Here is a 9,588-nt window from a genome sequence, read left to right as displayed (position 1 = left end):
GAACATTTGCAAGTAAATACGTGTGGACAAAAGGGTGTACTGAGTGACAGACTGTGACACGCTACAGCTTCCACAACAAGATTTTGTTCTGTTTTGTTTCCTTTGTCTTATTTTCTTTTCCTTTTGGGGGAAAGTTGCAAGGGCAGGGGGTGGCTATGAAGGACAGGGGAAATGAGTGAGACTGGGTGCATGTTGTGAAAGTCACAGAGAATCAATAAAAATGTTTTTTAAAAAGAACTCTTTGTCCATACTTTGACCTGAGGTAAAACAATGTTAGTAAACTGATAAAGTGAACAGACCAACAACCAGAAAGAGGGGGAGGGGAGGAGGAGTGAAGAAGGAAGAGGGGGAGGAGGAGGAGGGAGAGGAAGAGGAAGAGGGAAAGAGGAGAGGGGAAAAGAGGAAGGGGGGAGGAGGATAAGAGTGGAAGGGGGAGGGAAGGGGAGGGAGGGGGAGGAGGAGGGGGAGGAGGAGGGGGAGGAGGAAAGAAGGATATAGGTCAGAGGTTACGAGCCCTTTGTTTGCAGAAGACCTGTGTTTGATTCCCACTATTTATGTGTGTGCTCAGAGTTGTTTGTAACTACAGCGCCAGGGGATCTGATTCCCTATTTTGACTGCCACAGGTACCAGTCATGCGCGTAGTATAGAAACATACATAAAGGCAAATACTAATACACATAAAATAAAAAAAGAATTTAAATCTTAAATATAAAAAAGAAAAAAAAAGAATGCTTTTAAACCCATAATATGGGAGACAGAGCTCTGTGAGTTCAAAGTCAGCCTGGTTAGTCTACATAGCAAGTTCCAGGACAGAGAAACCAGGAGGAGGATGGAGAAACAGAGAGGTCCATGTGCTGTCTTATATCTTCACTTGCTATAGATTGGGCAGATACTTTCTGTTTCCGGTCAAGTATGAGAAAATAGAACATCAGAAAAAACTAATCAGGCTTAGTGAACAAATGGCCAAGATCAGGTGGAAACAGCCTGCAGCTGGTACAAGTGGGTGGGACTGCATGCTAGAGGATTCCAATCTTAGCCTTGTCTTGTGACTTGTTTTTTTCACACGGCTTTTCATTGATTAATAAACAGGGAAGCTATCTAAATCTATCTCAAGGCCATTACAAGTGGAAACTCTAGAATCCTGGCTGTGACTCTGGTTAGGCTACCTGATGTCACTAGGACTCAGGTTACATACATGTAAAACCACTGGGATAGACCAGATAGACAGGCACAAGTCTGTAAGTCTAGCTCCAGGGAGGAGGACGCAGAAAGAGCATTGTCTAGAGACTGACATGGTTGTACAGAAAGACTGTCCAAAAACAAACAAACAAACAAGCAAAAGGAAGAAAGGAAGAAAGGGAAGAAAAAAGAAAAAGAAGAGAGCCGGGCAGTGGTGGCACACGCCTTTAATCCCAGCACTTGGGAGGCAGAGGCAGGTGGATTTCTGAGTTCGAGGCCAGCCTGGTCTACAGAGTGAGTTCCAGGACAGCCAGGACCACACAGAGAAACCCTGTCTCAAAAAACCAAAAAAAAAAAAGAAGAAGAAGAAAAAAAGAGAAAAGAAGAAATGGATTACTGGTATAGGTTGTAGACTATCATATTCAGCAAAAGATAAACCTGAAGTTTTGTTCTGTCTCTCTCTTCCTTTCTTTCTTCTTTCCTCCAGTGAGGGGCATTGAACCCAAAACCTTGCACATGCCACATGGCCCTAGCCTCACCTCCTTGCTTTTAAGTATTCCACTGTATCCTATGCATTATATCCAATAGGTACACAATAAATATTTGTTGAGCTAGCTTTGAATATTTACTCTAGATCCAAACACACTGTCTGAGGTGTTAGACAACATTCTCCCAGTATTCTCTGTCATTGCAGTAGGCTTTTAGCCCTCCACACCCCACCCCACCCCTGCCTCTCTTTAGTATAATAAAAATTACTTGGTAGTGCTGGAGGGGTGGCTCAGCAGTTAAGAGCACTTGCTGCTCTCGCTGAGGACCCAGGTTCAGTTCCCCCAGTTTCCCCAGGTGGTGATTCACAACTATTTGTAACTCCAGTTCTAGGAGATCTGATGTCCAATTCTTTGTTTTCTTGCTTGTTTTGTTTTTTTAAGACAGGGTTATGTTTCTCTGTCTCTAGCTACTTCAAAAAGTATAGGATTCCCCCCCCCCACAACTCACCTTCCCTCTATCACTGTACCGGCAATCATTTTTGTTTTAGCATGTATAGACATCCACGTGATATTTGTATATCCCAAGATAGAGTCTAGGGCCTTGGGAAATGCCAGGCAAGAGCTCCGCCATTAGGCTGTGTTCCTGTCTCAGTGAGGGCTTCTATTGCTGTGATGAAACCTCACGAACTAAAAGCAAGTTGGGGAGGAAAGGGTCAATTTGGCTTACATTTCCATAGCACTATTTATCTCCTAAGGAAGTCAGGGCAGGATCTTGGAGGCAGGTGCTAGTGCACCCTCCATGTCGTGCTGCTTACTGGCTTGTTCCTTGTTGTTTACACAGCCTGCTTTCTTGTGGGACCCAGAATCACCAGCCCAGGGGATGACACCACCCATGTGTCATCATAATGGGTTGAGCCATCCCCCATCAGTCACTAATTTAAAAAAATATCTTACAGGCTTGCCCCTAAATGATCTTACAGAGGCATTTTCTTTTCTTTTCTTTTTTTTTTTTTTTTTTTTTTTTTTTGGCTTTTTCGAGACAGGGTTTCTCTGTGTAGCCTTGGCTGTCCTGGAACTCACTCCGTAGACCAGGCTAGCCTCGAACTCTTGAACTCAGAAATCCGCCTGCCTCTGCCTCCCAAGTGCTGGGATTAAAGGCGTGCATCACTACCGCCCGGCGGCATTTTCTTCATCGTTAGAAGCCATCCCCAAGTAAATGAAAGTTGGTGTACTCAGTGGGGGAGGGCTCCTCAGCCATTCGGTGATACCTCAGTGGACCAAACCTCCCAGGCTGTCTGGACTACTTGCTTGACTCAGGATTCCCACATCCTTGTTTTCTTTTTAGACACGGTCCTGTGTAGCCCAGGCTGGCTTCAGACTCGCTCTATTTCTTTCACCCTGTGTGGATCTGCGGGGATGATCGCAGGTCGTCGAACTTTGCCATGGATGTCTTTACTGAGTCATATCACATCTCGCACTGGCCTCCTGGGTTTTTTTTCTAATTTAAAAATAAAAAAAGGTCCTTGGAGGTCAAAGGACAACTTCTGGGAGTCAGTTCTCTCCTACCACGTGGAGTCTGCTGATGAGACTCATGTTGTCAGTGCCTTTACTTACAGGGCCATCTTGCTGCTTACTGCATACAAGAAACCACCCTGCCCCCTCTGCACCGATGCTCTATAGCAAATGGACAAGATCAGTTCCTAAAAGACCAGGAGAAGGCCGAGCGTGGTGAAGGCCGAGCGTGGTGGTACACATCTTCAATCCCAGCACTCAACGCTCGGGAGGCAGAGGCAAGAGGATCATCTCTGTGAGTTCCAGGCCAGCCAGGGCTATGTAGACTATATCTCAAAAACAAATTGACTAAACAGGGTTTGGAGCAGGAGACTTTGTCAGCCTTGATGACTCAGAAGGATAGTATACCACTTTTTTTTTCCCCTTGACCACAACCTTGGTTACACTGGTGGGTAAGTCAGAACACTGCTTGAGTTTCTGAAGTAAAACTTGCCAGCTGCTAATCTCCGGTAGTTTTCTCACGGGCCTGGCCAGATGGCACTTTCGGTGATAAAATTGTTCAAAGGGATTTCTATATTTTCCCTCTACTGTTTCTCAGATATATACATTTCTGCTCATGAACACCTTTCTTTTTTTTTTTTTTAATTCTAGAAATATTCTATGATGAAAGCCGTCAGAGTAGCCTGGAATCATGTATAGACCCTGTTTAAACAGACAGTCAAAATTACACACAGCAACGCTTACTTACATTTTGTCGGAGGTGGGGTGAGAAACGGTGTCACTACATAGCCGAGGCTGACCTAGAACTCACTATGTAGACCAGGCTAGCCTCAAACTTGGAACCAATCTTCCCTATAACTCATACACCTCTCTAATTCCAGTGGTTTTATATTGAGATGGGAGGCAGAGTTCAAGACTAGCCTCAGGTATCTATCAAGTTTGAGGCTAGCCTTAGCTATGTGGTGGTGGTGGCGATGAATATGTACCAAGTTGGATTAAATTGGAACTCTGATCTTCCTGGTGAAACTTCAAGTTGACACGAGCCTCAATGTCCCCATCTGTAAGGTAGAAATTGCCATATGTAATTCACGCTGTTGGCAATGAATCTACAGACAGTATGGTAAGAGCCCAGGTCAGTGCCTGGCACATAAGGCACTCTGGGAAGTCCAGTGCAGTTAGCCCACATCTGGTCCACATCCAATGGGATGAATGCAAGGATTACATTTTCATTTTTGTTTTTCTTATATATCCCAGGCTAGCCTCAAACTTAAATTCCTGATCCTCTTGCCTCTACTTGTAGAATGCTAACATTGTAGGCATGGGGCACCATTTCTGGCTTAACGAGTGCTGGGGATTGAACCCAGGACAACCACTTCATTAGGTGATACATCTAGCTTTTTTTTTTTTTTTTTTTTTGGTTTTTTGAGACAGGGTTTCTCTGTGTAGCCTGGGCTGTCCTGAAACTCACTCTGTAGACCAGGCTAGCCTCGAACTCTTTTTTTTTTTTTTAAGAATTATTTATTTATTTTATGTATGAGTACACTGTTGCTGTCTTCAGACACACCAGAAGAGGGCATCAGATCCCATTAGAGATGGTCATGAGCCACCATGTGGTTGCTGGGAATTGAACTCAGGACCTGTGGAAGAGCAGTCAGTGCTCTTAACCGCTGAGCCATCTCTCCAGCCCTAGCCTCGAACTCTTGAACTCAGAAATCCACCTACCTCTGCCTCCCAAGTGCTGGGATTAAAGGCGTGCGCCACCACCGCCTGGCTCCAGCTTTTTTTTGTTTGTTGGTTTGTTTGTTTGTTTGTTTGTTTGTTTGAGACAGGGTCTCACTAATCATGTTTAATAGCAGCAAGTCACATAAGGTGACACTTGAAACCTCACAGTCCTAAGACCTCCTTAGAAATCACTGCTTTCAAGACTGGAGCCTCCTTCCTATGTTTTTGTTTGGGTTTTAAGACAGCAGTAAGAGGCTTTCTCGTGACACAGCTAAGCCTTCCTGCTTCAGACTTCAGAACAGAAAACGGGGTAGTACTGCCAACCACTCTGCCTCTCATTGTCTTTCTGATCCTATCCGAGTGTAGATGTGTGACCCATCCTTAGCCTGCCTTTTCTCCTCACTCCCACCCTACCCCCAACTCCTTTTCTTCCTCTCTTCCTTTTGGAGATTTTCCAAAAGGTAAGCCTCTTTAAACACTTGTCTTGTGTGCCTGTGTGATTCTAGGGCGGGATCCCAAGGCCCTAAGCAAGCAGGGCAGTCCCTCCACCACTGAACTATATCCTGCCTTAAACTTGGCTGACATACCCTCTTCCTTCACTGTTAAAGCACCCACCTTTCGGTATACTCAGAAACCTAGGTAGAGGCAGGATTTGAACTCTGCCTTCCATCTCACTATAAACCCACCAAGGGTTGAATTAGAACATTGGTCCTGTGACCTAAATCAAACATCGAGAACTATCATGTGATTCAAACTACCTACCAACAGATTTGACCTCTGTTTCATTCCTTCCTTGCTGGGAGGCCTGAGACAGATCATTTAGCCTCTCTGAGCCTCTATGTCTTCGTTTGTAGGATGACTATAAGAGCTCAAAAGGTTGATACGTGGGACAGATGGGTGCCACCTGCTTGTCCCTTGACAGTACCTTAATGCCATCCCTCCCTTTCCTATTCGGCACTTTTTATGATTACCCCTCCCCTATTTCTTTTCTCTCTGTTTTTTAGCCTTTCCTGGTTGTTTCTTCATCTCCACCACCAGCATGGCTGAACTCTGGTCACTTTGCTCTGCCAGTTCCCCATTTCCTATGCTTTGGGTTGTTTGCTCATGTCCATTTCTGCCCATCAGGGAAGGCCCACTTTCCTTCTCCTGGCTCTAGAAGCATGGGTTCTGTTTGTTTGTTTGAAGTCTCACGTTGCAGGGATGGGCCTGCGCCATCCATTCCCTCTGCTTGGAAGTCTGCAGAGGGTATCAGGTCTTCCTTGGCAGTAAACGTTTAAAACCAACCGGCAGCAGACTTCAGACAGTCAACTGAACCAATATGCGAACCCCAACCCTGACTGCTGCTCACCAACTGCTTCGGATTCCTCTAAGGATTGCATCCCCTTGGGGCTATTTACTCAACTCTCAGCTGACACCAGGGCGGGGTTTTACCATCATCCAGACATAAAACCTAAAATACAGCAGCTCCCTTAAGGACTAATGGCTTCTTTAAATGCCTAAATCTTATCTACAGCCATTTTATAATGTGGGCCCCTGGATTTGGACTAGCCCTCAGGTCTAGCTTCTTTCACACCCTTGCTATTCATTCCCTGGATTCCTGGGCTGGGTAGCTTGGAGACCAGCCAGAGAAGGAGTGGGTGGGTCCCTGTCCACTAAGATCATAGTGGCATGCCCTGTGGACAGAGCTGAGGAGCTCCCTTTACCTCTTCTCCAGGCTTGAGAAGAATTCCCCTGGCCCAGGACTGTGGGTCAGGAATAGGGCTTCTGCCTCCTTTCTTGAGAGCATAAGGATTCTGTAGGAAACCAGTGACGTCAGGGGAGTCCTTTATTCATTCATCAAATATTTATTGGGCTTTTACTCTGTATAAAGCATCCTGTTGAGGCTTTGGTTTACAAAGATGAGTAAGTCATAGTTTCTAGTGAGAGCAAAGTCAAATAACGCCCACATGCAATCGCAGCCAGAAGTCTAAGTGAAGGCCCAGGACCTTAGCGGAGGGAGGTCCTTATGCCACAATGGTTGAACTGGGTGGTTGGGACATGACATCACAGGAAGGGTAATGTCTTCAGAACCTTCCAGAAGGAGACGCTCAGCGTTGGAGGCAAATAGTATAAGGAGCAGGCTGGAGAGAAAAGAGCTGTTGAATTGGATCCCCAGAAGCAGGACTGAGAACAAATATTTGAGTGGAGTGGCTCATTTGGTGATGGTCCTGGGAAGCACCATCACGTCCAGCCTGGATTGTGATTTTATTGTCTTGAGCCCAGTCTGTGTTGAAGGGAGATAGCTAAGAGACAGGTTCATATCCAAAGCTCCACTCTTTGGAGGCTTTCACTGTGGCCTGGAAGGGCAGGGCAGGGAGGATGTGCTGAAGTGTTTGTAGCTCCTGTTCCTAAGCTGTGTCCAAAGCTGGACACAGTGGATACTTCCTTCCCCTTGTATAGCCCAGCAAGCCCTCAGTGCAACTCTGCTTAACCACCAGCCCCCTGCAAGGCCTCGTACTGTAGCTTTGGCATCATCAGAGGTGCCTGGACTTTCCCTTTGGCCTTGGCCAACTGAGCAGTCTAGGCCTCTCTCTTCGTAGATGGACCACAGTTTCTCTGATTGCCAATGAGCATAAGAAACTTATCCGGGTCATTCAACAACAGGACAGCTTTCTGAAGTGGTTGTGTGGCCTTTCCAGAAAATCCCCATGGAAAAAGGAAATATCCTAGTGGTAAACAAGGGAAAACAGAAACATCCCAAGTGCCCAAATCATTTATAGAACGGAGCTACACACCCAGTGGTTCTGGACTCGGATCTCAAGGTCAAGGGTCTTTGGTAACTGGATTTTACTGTCACAGAGTCCACGAAGGTTGCCTGGGGAGGTCATTCAGTCCACTGTGTTATTATAGGCACAACCAAACTTAACTCATTGAATAGCTATACTACTCAAATGTCTTCAGGTAAAATGTCTTTCTTGGGAATAACAGACTATATATCCCAGAAAATTGTTTCACAACTGTGGAAACAGAATCAGAGTCAGTACCCAAACACTAGCCCCTCTGTTGATAAACTTTCCTCTGTCATTCATCAAGCATTCCTTTGGTGCTTATCCCAAGGACCATTGCTCGGAGCTGGATGGAAACAACTTTAATAAGGCAATGTCTGTTTTCCAGGAAGGGCTTTAATCCACCTGGGCAGAAATACTGCCATTCAGTTAACTAGAACCCTTTGTCACCAATGATACAATGAAGGCATATTCAAATGAATCGTCAGCATCTGATTGGGCAGCACAAATACTAGAATTGGAACCATACTGAGAAGATTAACATAGGCCCTGCCCAAGAATGTCATGCAAATGTGTGAACCGCTCAAATCCACCCTGAAGGCCTAGGGCCTCCCCCTCCCCGCCCCCAAACAATCAAATAAATAAATAAAACAAATAATGGATGAGGCCTGGGGTTGTAGCTCAGTGTAAACTGCCTTTATAGCATACCAGATACCCGGGATTTAATCTCCAGCATCCCCATCAATAAGCATAAGCTGGTACTTAGATTGCATGTGCTCCTTCTGCTCCTGTCTTCTTACTACACTGGGTTTCTGTATGCCACATTATGACAGCATGTGAATCCCTGGGTTTGATTGTAAAAACAGAAAACCCTAGTGACTCCTGGCAGTATCAGACTGTTACTCCAAAGAGTTCTAAGGAGAAGACTGAGGCTCTTTTCCCTTTCTGCTCCTGCAACCTTGGAAACACAGACACCAGGCTGATGTCAAATGGAACCAACTACCCTAAGGAAAAAACAAAGAAGAATACAGAAAAAGAATCTATTTATTCAAGTGTGTCGTAAACACAAACTTGCAATATTAACATTTTTTTTTTTTTGAGAGGCAGCCAAATGACCTTTTGGATGCTTGTCACTGCTGGAATAACTAGTTATGTTTATATCGCAAGATCTGAGGGGAAAGTGACCCTCAGGATAGGCAGTAAATGAGAATAAATTCCACTAATGTAACCAGGTGGTAGAGGCACATGACTTTGATCCCAGAACTCAGGGGGCAGAGACAGGTGGATCTTTAAGTTTCAGGACAGCCTAGTCTACATGGTGAGTTCCAGGACAGCCAGGGCTACACAGAGAAGCACTATATCTTCAAAGCAAACAAACAAACAAAAATCTTCCATCAATGCTTCAAAGTTGTTCTTTCAAGAATCTGATTTTGGTGGCGAGCACCACAGACCACATCTGTGATCACAGGACAGTGGGAAGCTGAGACAAGAGGACTGCCTTCAGTTCAAGCCAGCTTAGCTATATAGAAAGTTCTAGACCAGCCTGGACTACAACAGAGCATGCATGTGCGTGTGCACGAGTACACACACACACACACACACACATACACACACACACACACTGAAAGAAATTGGCCATATAACTCAGTAGAGTGAGCATGGTGGCCCACACCTATAAATACCATCACTCAGGAAGTAGAGCCAGGAGGACAAGGACTTCAAGGTCATCCTCAGCTACATAGAGAGTTTGAGACCAACCTGAGCTACATGAGATCCTATCTTAAAAGAAAGGGGGGCCAGGCAGTGGTGGCGCACGCCTTTAACCCTGGCACTTGGGAGGGAGAGGCAGGTAGATTTCTGAGTTCGAGGCCAGCCTGGTCTACAGAGTGAGTTCCAGGACAGCCAGGACTATACAGAGAAAC

The 9,588-nt window shown here is 45.5% G+C and overlaps 1 non-coding gene across 1 annotated transcript; it reads left to right on the top strand.

Moving 5' to 3' along the window:
* The first annotated feature begins 8,155 nt into the window (after positions 1–8,155).
* Positions 8,156–8,260, top strand: LOC114619533. The gene has a single exon (XR_003711170.1). It is a non-coding gene; the product is annotated as a U6 spliceosomal RNA (small nuclear RNA).
* The last annotated feature ends 1,328 nt before the right edge of the window (positions 8,261–9,588 follow it).

This window comes from Grammomys surdaster, unplaced genomic scaffold (assembly GCF_004785775.1).
Source record: "Grammomys surdaster isolate TR1022 unplaced genomic scaffold, NIH_TR_1.0 150, whole genome shotgun sequence".
In the NCBI taxonomy this organism is placed as follows: domain Eukaryota; kingdom Metazoa; phylum Chordata; class Mammalia; order Rodentia; family Muridae; genus Grammomys; species Grammomys surdaster.
The sequence above is the reverse complement of the archived record's forward strand: the minus strand, read 5'-3'. Positions and strand labels throughout refer to the sequence as shown.